This window comes from Pelodiscus sinensis, chromosome 19 (genome assembly GCF_052426305.1).
Source record: "Pelodiscus sinensis isolate ZL-2025 chromosome 19, ASM5242630v1, whole genome shotgun sequence".
Taxonomy (NCBI): domain Eukaryota; kingdom Metazoa; phylum Chordata; order Testudines; family Trionychidae; genus Pelodiscus; species Pelodiscus sinensis.
The window spans coordinates 26,749,414-26,767,820 of NC_143070.1; the positions used below are offsets into that span (position 1 = coordinate 26,749,414).

The 18,407-nt window shown below is 50.1% G+C and overlaps 5 non-coding genes across 5 annotated transcripts; 2 read left to right on the top strand and 3 right to left on the bottom strand.

Moving 5' to 3' along the window:
- Nucleotides 1-7,431: 7,431 nt before the first annotated feature.
- TRNAE-CUC (transfer RNA glutamic acid (anticodon CUC)) lies at nucleotides 7,432-7,503 on the top strand. Its single transcript has one exon. It is a non-coding gene; the product is annotated as a tRNA-Glu (tRNA).
- Nucleotides 7,504-8,829: 1,326 nt separating this feature from the next.
- LOC142821713 (small nucleolar RNA U3) lies at nucleotides 8,830-9,045 on the bottom strand. Its single transcript, XR_012898399.2, has one exon. It is a non-coding gene; the product is annotated as a small nucleolar RNA U3 (small nucleolar RNA).
- Nucleotides 9,046-10,729: 1,684 nt separating this feature from the next.
- LOC142821724 (small nucleolar RNA U3) lies at nucleotides 10,730-10,945 on the bottom strand. The gene has a single exon (XR_012898413.2). It is a non-coding gene; the product is annotated as a small nucleolar RNA U3 (small nucleolar RNA).
- Nucleotides 10,946-14,371: 3,426 nt separating this feature from the next.
- Nucleotides 14,372-14,445, top strand: TRNAT-UGU (transfer RNA threonine (anticodon UGU)). The gene has a single exon. It is a non-coding gene; the product is annotated as a tRNA-Thr (tRNA).
- A 776-nt stretch (nucleotides 14,446-15,221) lies between these two features.
- TRNAR-UCU (transfer RNA arginine (anticodon UCU)) lies at nucleotides 15,222-15,326 on the bottom strand. Its single transcript has 2 exons — nucleotides 15,290-15,326; nucleotides 15,222-15,257 (listed from the first exon to the last, which is right to left on the bottom strand). It is a non-coding gene; the product is annotated as a tRNA-Arg (tRNA).
- Nucleotides 15,327-18,407: the final 3,081 nt, after the last annotated feature.

The following is an 18,407-nucleotide window of genomic DNA, read 5'->3' on the forward strand; positions in this document are numbered from 1 at the left end:
CAGCGTGTCGAAGCAAAAACACGCTCCTCTGTGTTTAGGCAGCTAACAAGCAGCTTTATTAATTAATAAAGCACAGCATGAGCCAAACGTGGTCACAGCAGAGCCAGACCCAGTAAAGCTACTAATACAATCAATCCTAGTATCTTTATACCCTTAACCAAACAGTCTGACGTCAGGGCATCCAATTACAGAAATCCTCAATTAAATTTGGAAAAACAAAGCCTTATCAACAAGATGGCGGACAGGTGCGAGGGAGTACATCTCCTGTCCCAACCAGCCCAATTAACACATACCAATAGCCCATCCTGTAGGCCTCTTCTCACGGGGTGACAGAAAGTTCACTCTGGTCTACGTGCTTGAGAGAAAAGCTGAAATGGTTTCTGATATACAAGATGGCTTCTAGCTAAATATGAAAATGGTTTCTACAGCTTCTACAACTCCCCCCTTTTAGCCTTTTAAAGGCTAACCTTGAAACCATTTTATACCTCCATTTTCCATTAAAGTATTTATGTACATTTCTTGTTCCTTTTTCTGCTCATCCTATTTTAACATCATGAGTTCCACATTCCCTTTGGTAAGGGTCTATCTTGTGTTTTCTAGAATACAAGAAATACAGCATTTGATTAACAAGAAACAGCAATAAGCACAAAAGAATATAGCCAATACTAAAACTACTCTTTGCAAAATCCAAGTTCCCACATGTCCAAACCAGCCTCCCAACCAATCCCAGAGGGTCCAGTCTTCCCCCTGCCTTAGGCGTTTCACAGTTCTTTTAATTTCTGAGGCATCTTCCTTTACTTCTTTGCTGGTGTCAGAAATATACCCACAGCATTTTCTTCTTACTAAGGCACAAACCCCGCTCTTACTAGCTAGGACATAGTCTAGGGCCATTCGGTTTGGCTTTTTCTCACCCTGGCTCCTGAACCGTTACATGTCTAGCAGTACTTTTCAATTGGGGTCAAGGCTAGGCGGATATACCCTGGGTTAGTAAACCCTTTATCCTGCCAAGTATCATTTGGCTTAGTTTACTAAACAGTGTGCCGTTTATTTGAGTGTTGTTTAGTGGGACTGGAATCATTGGGATGCCTCCTTCTGAATATACCGGACTGTGAGCACATATCCAGCAACCTGTAGAATTAAATTCTTGGGAAACTTGGTTCATTAAAAGCATAAACACATTTGAACCATATAGGTTATAACTACTAAATATTAAAAATAAGATTAAGCATAAGCTTAACAGGAATTGTTTGTCCAGCCTCATGCTGGCTGTTCTTCAGGACTTCGTAGTTTGCTTCACCTATCGCTGGCAGGTTCTTAGCTGGTACCTTAGCCTTGGTCTCTCAGGCTCGTCTGCTTCTGGGCCTGGATTGCCGGTACCAAGCCTGTGCTGATCCTCGTTTACTTCTGGACCTGGGTTTCTGGTACCAGGTCTGTGGTGATTCCCATCTGCTTCTGGACCTGGGTCTCCAGTACCAGGTCTGCGGTGCTCCTTGTTGGGGACAACCTCTGTAGGGACTGGAACGGGTTTGCAGTGGGATGCGTGAATCCAGGTGGGCAATCCTTCGCACTTTACAGCAGTATGGGTGGTCAGAAGGACTTGGTAGGGATCCTTTCACCGGGGTTTCAGGGCAGTCTTCCGCTGGTGAACTTTCACGCAAACCCAGTCTCCTGGTTGTAGTTTAAGGCACAGCTCAGTCGGGGCCTTAACCTGTGAATGATAAGACTGTACACACCTCATAAGTTCCTGGCAATACTTGACTATGCTTCTTTTAACGAGTGTGGCATCAGCCAGGTCAATTTCTGGGCTGCTTAACAGTCTCATAGGTTGGCCACATGCAATTTCATGTGGACTGAGTCCAGTTTTCTGATTAGGAGTGGCTCTCATGCTCATTAGGGCAATCGGGAGTGCTTCTACCCATGTTAATCCAGAGTTCTCACATATTTTAGCAAGTTTGTTCTTTAAAATCCTGTTTCATCTTTCTACTGTTTGTGCGCTCTCTAGGTGTCGTGCACAGTGCAGTGCTTGTCTGGTACAGTAGTACTTTTCCAGTTTTTTTTTTTAACAATTTGCCCAGTAAAGTGGGTACCTTTATCACTGGAGATCACAAGGTGTATTTCCCATGATGGGATGTAATAATTTAGAAGTTTCTTAGCTACTGTGATGTCATCATGTTTCCTTCAGGGATAAGCTTCTACCCATCCCAAAAACAAGCAAACAATAACCAGCACATTATTCAAAAGATTGACATTTAAGCAATTGAATAAAGTCCATTTGTAAATTCAGAAATGGTCCCAAAGGCGGAGGTCTGGTTGCCGGAACTGTCTTTACAGGTTTACCCACGTTGTGGGCTTGGCAGACAGGGCAAGCCAGACAGTAATCTTTGGCTGCTTGGGAGAATTTGGGAGCAAACCAATTTTGTTTTAAGGATTGCTACCATCCCCCCTTTTGCCAACGTGCGACAATCTAGGGAGCACGGGGGCAAGGTGAGGTAGCAAGACCACTGGGGCAACAATGTGGCCATCAGAGCTGCACCACAAGTGGTCTGGGTGCAAGGTGCACCCTGCCAGTCTCCACTCCTGCTTTTCTGATTCTGGGGCTTGGTTTCGCAGGAGGGCCAGTTCTGAAAGAGACGGCGTAGGAGCTGGCGATGGTAGGAGAGAAGGGAAAAACAGCAGGTAGAGGAGCAGATTCCACTACATTCCAGACAGTACAAACTGCATAGCCTGCTACTAAAACTCTACTAAAATTATAAAGGCAAGAACCATTTATATAAAGCACAATGTTAAGATTATTCAAGGGACTTAAATTATTCTTTCATTAGAACAACAATATTGTACACACAACGTTTGAAATACATATATCACAATCAAGATACACACAAGACAAATCTGGACAGAACACAAACTTATGTCATGACACAGAACCATGGTTTTTTTTTTTTTTCCTTCGGTTAATTTTCATATGATATTAGCGCTTCTTGATGATCTGAAAGACAAAGAAAACATTTCTACCCCCGTCGGGGTGGCCCATTATAACTTAAAATACTGCCTAAGATCTGCTAGGGGAACTAGTTACATCTAGTTCCTTACCACTTCTATGGGTGAGTGAGCTGTAACTTTCTGAGAACAAGAGAGCTTCATCGGTACTCGTGACCTTCCACTCTCTTGAATTACCTCTGAGCTGCTAGCTTTCCTTATCAGTGGCATGCCTCAGTTTTTCTCTTGTACTGCAGACCAGGCTTATTTTATTTACTGCTACAGAAACTCTTAGAACAAGGTGCTTGCTAGTTACTATTCCAGCAAGCAAAAAGGTTTTCCTTTCCTGAAAAGAATCACATGCAATGTTACAGACTTACTTATGGGGGACAGTGCTCCCCCCCCTTCCAGAACAGACAGGCAGTTTGCAGACACACACAACCTTGGATCTGAAAGCAAGCCAAAAGTGCTATCAGCTCAGCCTTGACCAGAAACACTGTGAAGTTTCTGGGCTTGGATTTTTTTAAACAATAATTAGGTTCCTTGGAAGACACATTTAACCCTTAGGGTGCAGGTTTTACAAATTTACAATGTATAGATTCTATTCTTTTATGCGGTTAACCAATTAAGTTTCAGTAGAATTCCTTATTTTCTCTTTAATAGATTTAACAAAGTGTCTGTAGCTAAATGTTTAACTTGACTGTTTCATTGCTAAGATGATTAAAAGAGGCTGCAAGAAACAAGTCATTTCTTAAAGCAGGTTTGTTTGTTTTTTTTCCTCCCCTTTAGGATTTGGAGGAACACTTTCTTTAAACTATTAAACTTATTTTAAACTTTGTGTTTTGCTTTGGATCGGGCAAGTTTGTTACAGGAGCCCGTGTTTTCAAAGGGAAGAGCTAATTCCTTTCAGTTATTTTTCATGTTTCCTCTCTATCTGTGTATGCGTTATAAAGAGGGATAGAGGGGTGATGTTGTGCCAGATTTTCCCCCTAAGCTTGGTTGATATGGGTGTGCCAACTGAGAATTTTATTTTCTTTTTTTTTCCACTTCTTATGTATTATTTTGGCACAGAGGTGCTGCAGCAACTTTTAAGTTACCTATCTTACTGCAGGGTGGATTTTTGCTTTTCTGAGCTTTACTTTCATCCCTCATAGCTTTAATTTTTCCTCTTTTCCAATTTGTTAAATGCTTACAGGTCCTTGGACCATTATGCACGTACATGTAGTACACAGGGGTGCCTTTCGGCAGAGTGGGGGGGTGTTTAGACTAACCCCCACTTAAACTAACTTTACACACTCCAAAGAAAGAGTCTGCCGGGTCTAGAGTGTCAGACCTTAGCAGCTCATGAAATAAGGGGAGTCGTCACTCCCTCACATATCCGCTGAGTCTCGAGGTTCAGCTGACCCCCCCCCCCTTGCGTTCAGAGCTCCCTCCTGGGAGAGCCCTGGTGCAGCTGGGATCAGCTCAAGTCTCAGACCTATGCAACGGCATTCATTCTTCACTCATTACATTCATAGTCATTTTCCACACACATTTTTTTTTCCTTTTTCACATTTTTCCTATAGTTTCCACATTTAGCTGCATCTTTATTTATTGTCTAGTTCCCATGGGTTTCTATTAAGTGACGCTGCCCTAAGACACCCGGCACTTAATATCAGACTTCATTAGGATCCTATACCAGAAAACACTTATTATAAAGGCACTGGAATTCCTGTAGACTGACCTACCCCCATTTTCTGCGCGTGCTTAATTCTGTAAGACACCGAACCAAAGTCCGCCTGCTTACACCATATTCTGCAAGTCACCGAATCAGGATCCACCTGCTCGCTCTGCGAGTCACTGAATCAGGATCCGCCTGCTCGCTCTGCGAGTCACCGAATCAGAATCCGCCTGCTTGCTCTGCAAGTCACCGAAACAGGATTCGCCTGCTTGCTCTGCGAGTCACTGAATCAGGATCCGCCTGCTCGCTCTGCGAGTCACCGAATCAAGAATTCACCTGCTCGCACTGGTCCCCCCCCTTTTTGTTGCGAAGCACTGGACTCAAGGTCCACCTGCCTCGCAGGGGTTTCCGGCACCTGCCCCAGCCCGGCAGAACACCACGTCCTGGCGCCTGGAGACAGCCTGGCGGAATGGGGCACTATGGCCTGGGGTTAGCCTCAGAGGTCAGTACTACGCCCACAAATAACAGAGAGAGACAACAAAGCTTCCCCACAGTTCCGTGTGCCGAGAGAGAGTAATGGCACCACACCAGCTTTTAGCGTCCGAACACAGAGGGTCCAGCGCATGGCTGCCTCACTAGAGACACCGGTGTGCCCTTTTGGAACTGTGACACATAAGACAGGCCTAATAGACAAAGACAGACACAGACAGACAAAAATGTTAGCCGCTCCACAAAATTGAATTCCGTAGCTCCCCTTACCCCGATGGCCGGCCGTCACTCCAAATCCCAAGCCCTCAACCAGGAGATTTTGTAACAGGTATCCCCTTTACCTTCTCTTGAGCGCTCTGAGAGGTTTGGAAGTGGAGTGCCGGTCCGTCCATATGGGCAAGTGGCGCGTTAGGAATCTCGGTGGAACCTCCAAATTGTCGAAGCAAAAACACGCTCCTCTGTGTTTAGGCAGCTAACAAGCAGCTTTATTAATTAATAAAGCACAGCATGAGCCAAACGTGGTCACAGCAGAGCCAGACCCAGTAAAGCTACTAATACAATCAATCCTAGTATCTTTATACCCTTAACCAAACAGTCTGACGTCAGGGCATCCAATTACAGAAATCCTCAATTAAATTTGGAAAAACAAAGCCTTATCAACAAGATGGCGGACAGGTGCGAGGGAGTACATCTCCTGTCCCAACCAGCCCAATTAACACATACCAATAGCCCATCCTGTAGGCCTCTTCTCACGGGGTGACAGAAAGTTCACTCTGGTCTACGTGCTTGAGAGAAAAGCTGAAATGGTTTCTGATATACAAGATGGCTTCTAGCTAAATATGAAAATGGTTTCTACAGCTTCTACAAGCGGGAGGGAAGCAAGGAGCAGAGTGTCAGCTGCCAGCCGAGAGTCACAGGTGCCCTCTGCCTCCTGGGACCACCCCTCCCTGAGCCCCCAGCCCCCTGTCTCTCACCGTGCGCCCCTTGGGGAGTCCACTCGCTCTGGGCTCTGGGGGCCTCCCGCTCCCGTAGGGAATGACACAGCCCTGTGCCCTAGCCCAGAGCCACTCCCAGCCCGTGTGAAACAGGAGGGTTCATTGAGCATCTGACACAGCACAGGGACCCAGGCAGGTAGCAGGGGCTGCGGGTGAGGAGTGAGGGCACCAGAGGGGGCAGGGAAACAAGTAGCACCAAGACTCTTGCCACCAGGGTCTGGCCACCCGACTCCCTGCCCAGGCTGCTGGGCCCCCGACCACTTCAGCTGCCAGGTCAGCCCGGGAGCTAAGGCAGGAATGGGGGGAAGGAGCCAGTCAAACTGCAGGTGGCAGGAAACACCAGTCTCGCCTTCCTGGGCCGGGCACGACGGCATCATATTTGTGACACGGCTGCCAGACATCCCGGACAGTTAATAACCAGCTAGAGGGGTTTATGGGTAGCTCAGTGTGCGGAGCCTTAGATGAAATATTTAAAGGTCCCTGGTTCAATCCCAGGCTTTGCCATGTCTCTCGGTGCAGCAGGGCCCTCTCTGGTCCCCTTGCTGTGCTAGTGCCCTGTGACATCCCCTCATCCATCTTAGCCACAGCCCAGCACTGGAAACTCCAGTCCATCTGATTAACCCCCTTCGCTTCCAACCCTCCCTCAGAGTCCTTGCTTTCTTGGCTAAAGTCCCCTCCCTTGTGTGTGTGGCTGGCAGGGGTTACTAGATGGATCCATTTGCATGTAGCTTCACTGAAACCCCCCTTGTTGGCCTGCGCCCAGGTCAGTCCGTGTCACTGGCTCAGGGATTTCTCCCCCCAGCACACTGCAGAGAAAGCCCTTGTGTGCTAAAGGGCCTCAGGGAGCCCAGAAACCAAGTTAAAAATAAACTAAAAGGAAACATTTTTGCGCCCAGTGGAACTCCTTGCCAGAGGATGTTGTGAAGGTGAAATCTACAAGAAGGTCCAAAATAGAACTGGAATATTGAATGCAGGAAAGGTCAATCAATGGCATTTAACCAGGATGGACAGGGCAGGTGTCCCTAGCTGGTGTATTCTAGAAGCTGGGAATGGGCGACAGGAGGGATCACTTAATAACTGTCTGTCCTGAGGATTCCCTCCGGACAATGAAATTGGCTGCTGTCATGAGACAGGATCCTGGGCTAGTTGGACAACTCACATGACTCAGTCTGGCTGCTTTGATGTTCTGTTTGGTTTCTGTTCTTGTCGCCTCTGGGCAAGGGAGAATGGACCTGCCACCCCATCCTGAAGTGGACAGAAAATGGCCTGTGAAAGGCTAGTGTAGGTGAGCAAAAAGGCAAGTTTCATGTGTCCCTGATGGTCTAGTGGTTAGGATCCAGCACTCTCACTGCTGTGGCCTGGGTTCGATTCCCAGTCAGGGAAACCAGCCTGTGGTTACATGTGACAGCTACCTAGTCTCTTTTCTCACCTATGTGACAGCAGCTGTGACCCAAGAAGTTACTTCAGGCTCCTTCCCACCTCTCTGGCACTGCTAAGACAACACTTGCCATTTTCAGAAGGGGCAGAGCTGGGTCACTCAAACTGCCCTTTCCCTCTCCCATGTCTGCAGCCCTGCTGGAAGCTCTGTGGCACACACAGCACTAGCCTGTGTAGTCAGGTTGGTACAAGATCCATTGGTTCAGTTTGGTTGTTGAAGGAGACAGAACTTGCTGCAGCCTCAGTACCCTGCGGAAATGACCCACCAGGCCTGGGCCCCTCGGAGAGGCAACGATTCCCCACTGGCCAGGGCAGAGCCTCCCTCTGACACAGTCATGGAGCCTTCTCCCCCTGGGCCTGCCTCCCCCTTCACCCCCTTCACTCAGCTCTCACTGCTCGGTGCTGCCAGGGAGGGGCCTCACTGCTAGTCAGTGTTCCTGTTCCAGGAGCAGGTGAGTTTTGTCTTGTGCACCAATATTGAGGTCGTGTGTCTCTGTTCAGGTGTGAGCCCCTGCGGTGCCTGCCAGTTACTAACAGTTACTAACAAATATCTTAGCTACACATTATGGGAGAAAGACACTAACCCAAGGGATAATTAACTCTGGGCTACAGCTAGTCTCTGCCTCCCGCAGGGCCACTAGGGAACAGATGGGGGACAAGGCATGAGGCAGATCCACGGGGCTGGCTAAATCCAGAGTGAGAAGCACATGGAAAAGACCCAGCAGCAGGTGAGAGAAAAGCATGAAAACATCAGGATCAGGACCAGAGCAGTTCGGCTATGTCTACATTGGCAAGATTTTGTGCAAAATCTTGCCGCCCGTCTACACTGGCCGCGAGTATTTGCGCAAGAACACTGAGTTTGTAATGTACAAAATCAGTGGTTCTTGCGCAAACACTCTGACGCGCCCACTCACGGATAAGCCCTCTTGTCAAGTATTCTTGCGCAAGAGGGCCAGTGTAGACAGCAATGTTAATTTCTTGCGCAACAAAGCCCAATGGTTAAAATGGCCATCGAATCTTTCTTAAACAAGAGAGCATCAATACTGGCACGAATGCCTTTGCGCAAAAGCACATGCCAGTTTAGGTGCTCTCCTGTACAAATGCTTTAATGGAAAAATTCTTGCATTAAAAATATTTGCACAAAGTCATACAAGTGTAGATGTAGCCTACAAGTAAATCCAGGAATTAAACAAAAACCAAGACGAAATGATAAAGTGAAATCCCCATTCCTCTCTACTGCAAAACTAATTTTGAACTTTTTGACAGTAGCTAACCACTCAGCCTGTACTCTCTTCCTCCAGCTTCCCAACAGGAAAGAAAGAACAATCATCAACAACAGACAGCAATTACACTAAAGCAACACTGTCTGCTTGCTTCATGCTCAGAAGAGAACACTGTCACTCATCCTCATGGCTAGCAAGACCAACCACTTTCAGCTGCATTTCTCTAGTTACCAACTATAGAAATGAGCCCTGAAAGTACAGTCTTATTAGCGCCCCCTTCCCTACACACCCACACTTGTGTGCATTCACTTTCTCCTCATGAGGAATGTTTTCACACAACACTTAGAAAACTAAAGAACAGAAATAATCTCAGCAAAGTGCTTGTCCCATTCAAACACGCTCCACCAGGTTTAGAAATCTGCATATTAGAATATGCTCCATGTCCCTGTTTACAGAAACACGCCTCCTGATTAGCATGTGGAGCACCTGGCAGCCAATCAAAATCTCCTGGGCTACGTCTACACTGGCACCCTTTTCCGGAAACACAACCCTTTAGTCCAGAGAACACATCTGCTCTTCTGAATTTTATGAAGAGATGTTCCAAAAAAAAAGGTTGTTTTTTTTTTCTGACATTTGGCCCAGTGTAGACAGGCCAAATGTTGGAAAAGCCTCTTCTGAAAAAAGAAGCAGAAAAAGCTACGCAAATTGGGGTTTGCAATTTGCGTAGCTTTTTTCAGAAGAACAGTGAGGTGTAGACATAGCCTGAGTGTTGGTCAGTGCTGGTAGGAGACAGGGAGGGACAAAAGCATCGAACGGCACCTGCAGCCTTTCAGAACAACACCCAGCCCAACCCCAAGTACAAGCCCTTCCCTCCACCCCCGTTGGGATCTACTGGGAACTGTCTGGACTCAAGCCCACTCCGGTGTGAGCCTAAGGATTGCCTGTTCTGTAAAAGCTGAACCCTGGGAATCAGTAAGCACCTAAAATGACTCTGGTGGGATTTGAACCTATAACTTTTGAATGATCAGCTTGGTTTATATTAACCACTGTAGCTTAAAAGTCCACCAGGCTTTCCATTGCACCACAGAGTGGTAGTCTTGCTATCTCTGCAGCATGGCAATTGCTGGGTGGAAAGAAAGGAGACCCAAGTCTTTCTTTTTCAGGAGAACAGGGCCACTGAAAGTAAGGGGTGAGAACTAAGCTGCAGTTGGAGAATGTGGGCATTGATCCCACTACCTCTCACATGCTAAGCGAGCGCTCTACCACTTGAGCTAATTCCCCTGCTTGCAAAAGCCTCTCCTGCCCCACCTACCTTGTTCCAGAGCCCACAACATCCCTGTGGCTGCCCAAGGCTCCTTTCTGAAAGGGCCACTTGTGAGACTGACACCCGTGGGCCGGCTAGCTCGAAGGTTTAGGACGTGGTGCTCATATCACACAGATGCGTCTTAAGAGCAAGCCCCTTATTTCAAACCATAACGGGCTCGCTATTCCGACGTCCCTGTAAACCTCATGGCACAAGGAGGGAGGGGCGTTTTGGAATTGCGATTTATTTTGAAATAAGCGCTGTGTAGTCAGCACCGAATTACAAAATAAGTTATTTCAAAATTGACTCGAAATAAGCTACATAATTTGCATCACTTATTTTGAGCTGTAGGATGCACCCCTAGGCCTCGTCTAGACTGGCATGATTTTCCACAAATGCTTTTAACAGAAAAGTTTTCCATTAAAAGCATTTGCGGAAAAGTGTCCGTTCCACTCTAGATGCACTTTTGCACAAAAAAAGTGGCCACTTTTGTGCAAGATCATGCCAATGTCCACATAGCCCAGGATCAGGACCAGAGTAGTAGAAATAAAACCAGGAACTCAAGAAAAGCCAGGACAGGATGATAAAGGGAAATCCCTCCTTCTCTCTACTTCAAAACTAATTTTGAACTTTTTGACAGTAACCAACCACTCAGCCTGTGCTCTCTTCCTCCAGCTTTCCAACAGGAAAAAAGGAACAATCATCAAGAGCAGACAGCAATAACATTAAAGCAACACTGTCTGCTTGTTTCATGTTCAGAAGAAAACACTATCACTCATCCTCATGGTTAGCGAGACCAACCACTTTCAGCTGCATTTTTCTAATTACCAACTATAGAAATGATCCCTGAAAGCATAGTCTTAGGAGGGCCCTCCTCGCTACACACCCACCCTCATGTGCATTCACTTTCTCCTCATGGGGAATGTTTTCACACAACACTTAGAAAACTAAAAAACAGAAATAATCTCAGCAAAGTGCTTGTCCCATTCAAACACGCTCCACCAGATTTAGAAATCTGCATATTAGAATATGCTCTGTGTCCCATTTTACAGAAATATGCCTCTTGATTAGCATGTGGAGCACCTGGCACCCAATCAAAATCTCTTGCTGTTTCTTCCTGAAACTGCAGTTCCTGGGGCTCCTTTAAGTCAGGGGTAAGTCTGTGGACCAGCTGGGTCCAGGAAGCTTTGCCTGCCGGGCTGAGGTGGAAAGTGACTAAGTAGAAATACTTGATTACGCTACTCAAGACCTTTTTTGGGTATTTGTACTTTACTCAAGTTATTTATTTTTGTCACACTTTGACTTTTAATCAAGTTGGGTTTTTTAGACAATATTGTACTTTTTACTCCACTCCCATTTCCAGAGGCGCTGGGTTGCTCACGATTTGCATCCTTCTGATTTACTAAAGCCCAGCTGCATGTGCAAGCACCAGTCATCCAAGAAATAGCCAATCCACAAGCACAATGCCCCTGCCAAGGAAGAAGCCTTTTAATAGCTGCTCCAACACCTTGGCTACGTCTACACTGGCCCCTTTTCCTAAAGGGGCATGCTAATTTTCAACTTCAGAATAGGGAAATCCGCGGGGGATTTAAATATCCCCCACGGGATTTAAATAAACATGGCCGCCGCTTTTTTCCGGCTTGCGGAAAAGCCGGAAAAAACGTCTAGACTGGCGTGATCCTCCGGAATAAAGCCCTATTCTGGAGGATCTCTTATTCCTACTTTGAAGGCTTATTCATCTGTCCCTTATTCATCTGTCCCTGATGGTCTAGTGGCTATAATTCAGCACTTTCATTGCTGGGGCTTGGGTTCAATTCCCAGTCAGGGACACCTTTGCTTTCACATGACATGTGTCTATTAATTCATCTTAACTTATTGTTACAGCAGCTGTGACCCAAGGCAGTATGGACACAGGACACAGGACAGGGGTTTCTTGCACAAGAGAGTATCAGCACTGCCATGGAGCCTCTTGCTCAGAAGTACAGCTCACACATGGCAGTGTGTGGGTGTTTCTTGCACAAGAAACTGCCCCTGCAGACTAGCCAAAGGGACCTTTGGAGCTGAAATCCAGTCCCCCTCCTAACAGCAGGACAAAACACCACCCACATTACTGTTTCTCCAAATCAAGTATCTACCTGGAGCAGGGTTTGAACCCACGCAAACAAACATCTATTGGATTTTAAGTCCAACACCTTAACCACTCGGCCATCCTAGTGGAGTGAAGTAATCCAGAAGGGTGAAAGTTCTCTCTCCAAACAGCCCAGGGACTGCCTCTCAGAGCATCTGCCCATCCCAACTCTGTGCCAGGGCTTCCCACTGAGAGGCTGAGAGAGCCGCCCCCTCCTTGCCAGTGAGGAAGGAAGCAGGGAAAAGGGAAACCAAACAAGACAAAACCCAACCTCTGCGGGGATTTCAAGGGACAAAGTCCTGGTGGGAAAAATCCCCCCCACACACACACAGACCTTCACCCAGTATTTTCCCCACCTTGCATTGGGCCAGCCCCCCATGGATCAAGCCAATATTTCCAGCCTTTGTTTTTACAGCATGGACAGTCAAACCCATTCACAAACTTTTGCCAGACCAGTAGCATTACAGTTCCATGTTTGCAGGGCTTGCCAAGGGGCTGCGAACCCCGCTCACCAGCCGCGCAGAATCGCACACTGCGCATGCACAGACTGCACTGAGCACCGCACCAGGCTAAAGTCTACTCACCACGGGCAGATTGCCCTAAGTGCCGAGCCCTGCATATCTGCATACGCATTATGCAAATAAGTGTAGATATCTGCAAACACTGATCTGCTCGCTCCCCCAACCTCGCACATGCTGGGAGCAGTTTCCCTGGACCCAGGCTGGGATCAAACCCCCTCTGCTGGGAACAGCCCTGGGCCAGATTCTCCTCCTACAGCCCCGGGGCGGCTGCTCTCTGGAGAAGGGGGGGGTCTCTCTTACCTGCCCCCGCAATGGGCAGGGACTGGGCTGGGGGCACTGCCCTGGGAGAGGTTCCTGAGGAGAAGCTTTCCCCCTCCTGGCAGCCGACACTGGGGGAGCTCTGAGACTCCAGGGCAAAGGCCTCCAGCCCGCCAGGTCCTGGGATTAGGAGGCCCTGGAACCAGGCCCCCTGGAGTAGCATTGTGGCCAAGGGGCTCTGACCCACAGGGGGACTGGCCCCAGAGCCCAGGGCCCGGGAGGCTGGTCAGCAAGTGAGACTCGCCCGTCAGTCCAAGCTACTTTCTCCCCGGCTGCCGTTCCTGCCTGTCCCGTGCCAGCGCCGCACGCAGGCCAGTGGGGCAGGACGGGGGGTGTCAGTGGGGCCCTGCTCTCAGTCCATCCCTCACAGGCCCTGTGGGCTGCTGGAGGGCTGAGCCCGTCGCCCAGGCCTGGCGCGGGGATGGAACATGGGGCACGTGTCCCCCTGTGAGCGTGTGCGGGGGCAGGAGGGAGCCACACGGGCCCGGCTGAAGGTTTTGTGCTGGGGCTGGAGGCTTGAGCCCGAGCTGTCGGCCTCAGTGGGACTTGCTCCTCCCCCCTCTCCTGCCTTGCTGCCTCCTTTGCCCAGCAGCGCTCAGGGGCAGCCAGGAGAGCCGGCACCAAGGGCAGAGGAGGCCGAGGCACAAGCCCCTCAGAGGGGACAGGCCTGAGGCCTCTGGCTTGCCCAGGCTCACGCCAAGGGGCTTTCTGTGGTGCCGGACGGGGGAGGGAGGCCAGGCCCAGGCCGGTGGGAGAAGGGGCAGCGCCTGCCAGGGCAGCAAGGGGAGCTGCAGGGAGCGAGACGCGGCGTTTCTGCCTGGTTTCACTCAAGGGTCCTTCTGCGGGTGAAGCGCCTGTGACACCCCTGTGCTGCTGGGTTCCTCTGCCCCTCCCCTGGGAGGCCGGCCCCTTTGGGGGGCTCTTGCCCTGGCACTCGTCCCAGGGCCAAACTCGGCAAAGCAGCCTGCCCCAAGCACCTGTCCATAGCTCAGCTGGCAGAGCAGAGGCCTGTAACGGGTGCTCGGCAAGTGTCCTTAGGTGGCTGATTCAACTCCAGCTGAAAGGAGAGATTCTTCTCCCTCCCCCTGGCTGCAGGCCCGGCCTTAGGACCAGGCAGCTGCCTTGGGTCTGTCCCTTTGGGGCCTGGTGCTACAATTGACAAAACGGTTTTGGGTACCAGCTGCCAATCTAATGTCTTGGGCTGCGCAGGCCTTGAGTCATGGCAAGAGCTGGAGGGGAATGGGGAATGGCTGCACTTTGGAATGGGAAGGGGGTGTCTGGGACCATAAAGTAGAACAGTTTTAAGGCTGCTTACAAGGAGGGCACCATGGCTTAGTTGGCTAAAGCACCTGCCTTGTAAGCAGTGGATCCTGGGTTCAACTCCCAGTGGTGCCTTGTTGCCAGGTTAATGGGTCTTTTCTTCCCACCATTCTTCAACATGTATCTGGAGTTGGTTTTACCTTCAGCTGAGCTTGGTGGTGCCCTCAGAGTGGGAGTAGGATAGTAGCAAAGAGCAGGAGGTGCCCTAGGGGGTTGATTTAGTGAGGCTTAGCTAGACTTGCTAAATCAAGCTCTGGAAGATGGATTGCAGCAGTGATCTCCACCTGAGTGAGGACATGGCCTAATGGTGCAATTAGTTAGATGCCGACACTAACAGCCCCACTGCTGGTGACTCACAGAGGCTACATCTACACTAAGGCTGTGTCTAGACTGCATCCCTTTTCCGTAAAAGGGATGCAAATTAGACACATCGCAATTGCTAATGATGCGGGGATTTAAATACCCCTCGCTTCATTTGCATAAAAATGGCTTCCGCTGTTTTCTGGCTCGGAGCTTTGCCAGATCCTTCAGAAAATAAACCCTTAAGATAAGGATTAAGGGATCTTTTGGAAAAGGTTTTATTTTCCGAAAGATCTGCGTCTTGAGTGGTGCTTTTTTCCAACAAAGCTCGGAGCCGGTGTGTTGCACAGCACTGGTAGGAGACATGGAGGGTCTATTGGCACCTGCAGCCTCTCAGAACAACCCCCATCCCAACCCCCAAGTCCTAGCCCTTCCCTCCACCCTTAATGGGGTCTGCTGGGAATTGTCTGGATGCCAGCCCACCCCAGTGTCAGCCTAAGGACTGACTGGTCTGTAAAAGATGCAGACTGGAAATGAGGAAGCAGCTAAAGTGACTCTGGTGGGACTTGAACCCACAACCTTTGAACATCTAGCTGGGCTCACATTAACCAGTGCAGCTTAGAAGTCCAACATGCTTTCCATTGCACCACAGAGCCAGATGGACTGCTGTTGTTGTTGTTGATATCACCACTCTCTGGGACGAATGCAAACAGCCCCATAGCAGCGACGGAGTCAGTACACGGGTGGGTGGAGCAGAGAGCTGGGGGCAGAGCTCAGCTCTAACTCACTAGGGGTGTGCACCTGTGTGTGTGTGAGCCCCCATAGCACCCATTGGCACCTGCTGGGGGCTGGAGGGTCCCCTGGTGCCATAGCTCCTCCTGGGGAGGGGTGGAGGGACCCCTGGTCCAGTATTTCCTGCTGGGGAGAAGCAGAGGTAGCCCATTCCCTATAGCTCCTGCCAGGAGGGACCCTGACCCCTTATCTCCTGATGTGGTTTCAGTTTTTCCCTGGCGGATGCTCCAGACATGAGGGATGCCAGCGCACTGGCCCAGGCCGGGCCGGCAGTGATGGTTTTTACACATGCAGGGAAATGCCCCGGCTTCTCCCCCTCGCAGAGCTGCTGCCTCTCCGGAAGGCGGATGAACTGCGGGTGCGGGACAGCTCCCTGCCAGCAGGGACAGCAGCCAAGGCACCAAATATCTCTGGGTCTGCAGCCAGTGTTGGGAACTGGGCAGGGAACAGGAGGCTTTTGTGTCACACACGTCTCAGGTAGGACGGACCCTCACTGAGCCCAGACTGTGACTGGTCCTAGCCAGGAATGTGTCTGGGGCTAGTTTGTGACACTCTCAGGCCGTGTCTACACTGGGCGTAAGAGCGACGCTGCTGCGGTCGATGTTCCGGGCTCTAGGCCAGACCGGCTGATTGGAACTGAGCTGTGCAGAGTCTTGCAAAGGGAACTGCAACTTCTCTGGATATTTGCTGAGTTTTAGATGAGGGTTTAGCAGAAGGGACATTGTGGGCTCTGGAACAAGGTGGGTGGGGCAGGAAAACCTACTTACAGGCAGGGGAATTAGCTCAAGTGGTAGAGCGCTTGCTTTGCATGTGAGAGGCAGTGGGATCGATACCCACATTCTCCAGCAATAGATGTTTGCTGCTTCCTCTTTTCCACAGGCAGAGCCAGCCAGGGGCTAAGTGCTTCCAGGGGCTCCTTCCCTCTTCCATAAGGCAAGGGGCTGTTTCCACAGCGCAGGGGGTGTCATGTTTGCCTCACAGGGAGCACTTCCCTGGCTAAAATCAGGCAGGCAAAGTCCAGCCTGTAACACCCAGCCCTTCCTGCAACAGCATCCCATGGGCAAGGAGGCCAAAGCCACCTGCCCACTGAGCTGTAGCTTTCTGTGCCCAGGAGGCCAGAAACCGCCTGGACTCCATGGCTGGAGGGAAATGGGGAATGGCTGCACTTTGGGAGTTAAAAGTGTTGTCTGGAAACATAAAGAGCCATTTTAAAGGCACTTTGGAGGAGGGTGCCATGGCTTAGCTGGCTAAAGCACCTGCCTCATAAACAGGAGATCCTGGGTTCAACTCCCAGTGGTGCCTTGCTGTAACCTTTGCTCACATTTTCCTAGGTCCTTCTGGGACACAGAAGAGGCCTCCCCTGGCCACCCATGGAACTTCAGGTTCAGGAAAGGCTGACTGGGGAGGGATGTTGGGAAGAAGGAAACAACAAGCCTGGAGCCAGTGCAGGGGCTGCTGTGACTGGCAATAACAGGGCTCTCACTGCAATTACTGGGACAGGAGAGTCAGCACCACACACACTTGTGAATGCGTGAAGGAGTCAGGGCCTAGAAAGCCTGAGGGTGCAACCTCTGCAGCTCCTGCAGCCATGGAGAGTCAGGGTCTGTGGGCATCAGGAGCTTCTCACATGTTGGGGAGAAACCTCTTGGGACCTGTTGTTCCTTCTTCCCAACACACCTCTCCAATCAGCCTTTTCCTGAGCCAGCAGTTCCATGGGTGGCCAGGGGAGGACTCTTCTGTGTCCCAGAAGGGCTTAAGTAAATGTGAGCAAAAGCTGCAACAAGGCACCAATGGTAACTGAACCCAGGTGCTGTTGTTTATTAGGCAAGTGCTTTAACCAGCTAAGCCACGGTGCCCTACTCAGACCCACCTCTAAACTGTTCTACTGTATGGTCCCACACAACACCATTGTCTCGCAAAGTTCAGCCATTCCCCATTTCCCTCCTGCCTTCCCACCCTGGCGGTGTCTGGCTCCCTGGGCACAGAAGGCTACAGCTCAGTGGGCAGAGGCTCTAACATGCACGTCTCTCCCAGCCACTGGGACTGTGGAGTTGCCTTTGAGGTTCTGCAGGGTTGGGGGAGGGCAAAATGAAGCAAACTTTGATTCTCTGGCTTGTAAACCCCTTGGTCTCAGGGTTTAGGTTGGAATCCCCAGGTGTGAGCCCGGCCTCCTTCAGTTTGGTCCCTTCCTGAGGGCACAAAATTGACATCAGAGAATTCATTTGCCCCGCAGCAATCTCTGTTGGCCAAAGGGTTAGCAACTGAATATTTGCCCAAGCTTAAGTGCAGTAGCAGAAAACACTATTGAGTATGTTTCTGTGGTGTAGTGGTTATCACATTTGCCTAACACACAAAAGGTCCATGGTTCAAAGCCAGGCAGAAACACAGGGTCTGCTCTTATTGCACTTCCCCTGGGTACCCACAAGGCAGTTCTAAGGCTTGCCTCCTGGTGTAGGGAGGGGTGGCCTCTGTGCTGGCTTTCACAAGCATGTGGGAGACAGCTCAGCAGGTTAGGCTGACATAGGAGGATGCAGGGCTGGGGCTGAGACTTCTCAGCTGTGCCTTGCCTGGGACCAGGTCATTGCAGCCACACAGTGCAGGGCCCACCCTGGAAGTGCCAATGCTGTGCACCTTCAGGGCAGTGTGGCTGTGGCCTTTGGTGCAAGTGGACACAAAGCCACATAATGCCCAGCCACCAGCCACCCTGTTCCAGGCACCCTCTTCCCCCCCCCAGCTCACCTAGCACCCCCAGCTTCCTTTGACACCCTCCCTTGTCTCCCTTGTTCCTTGTTCCTGCTTCTCCACCCTGCTCACCCTGCTCCTGCTCCTTCATCCATATCCCTTATGCTCCCTTTCTCCTGGCCACACACGGAACTACTTGGCGCTTCTCAAGCCAGGCCCTGCAAGGAGCCACCAGGAGCCACCAGGCAGGAACCAGCCCTTGG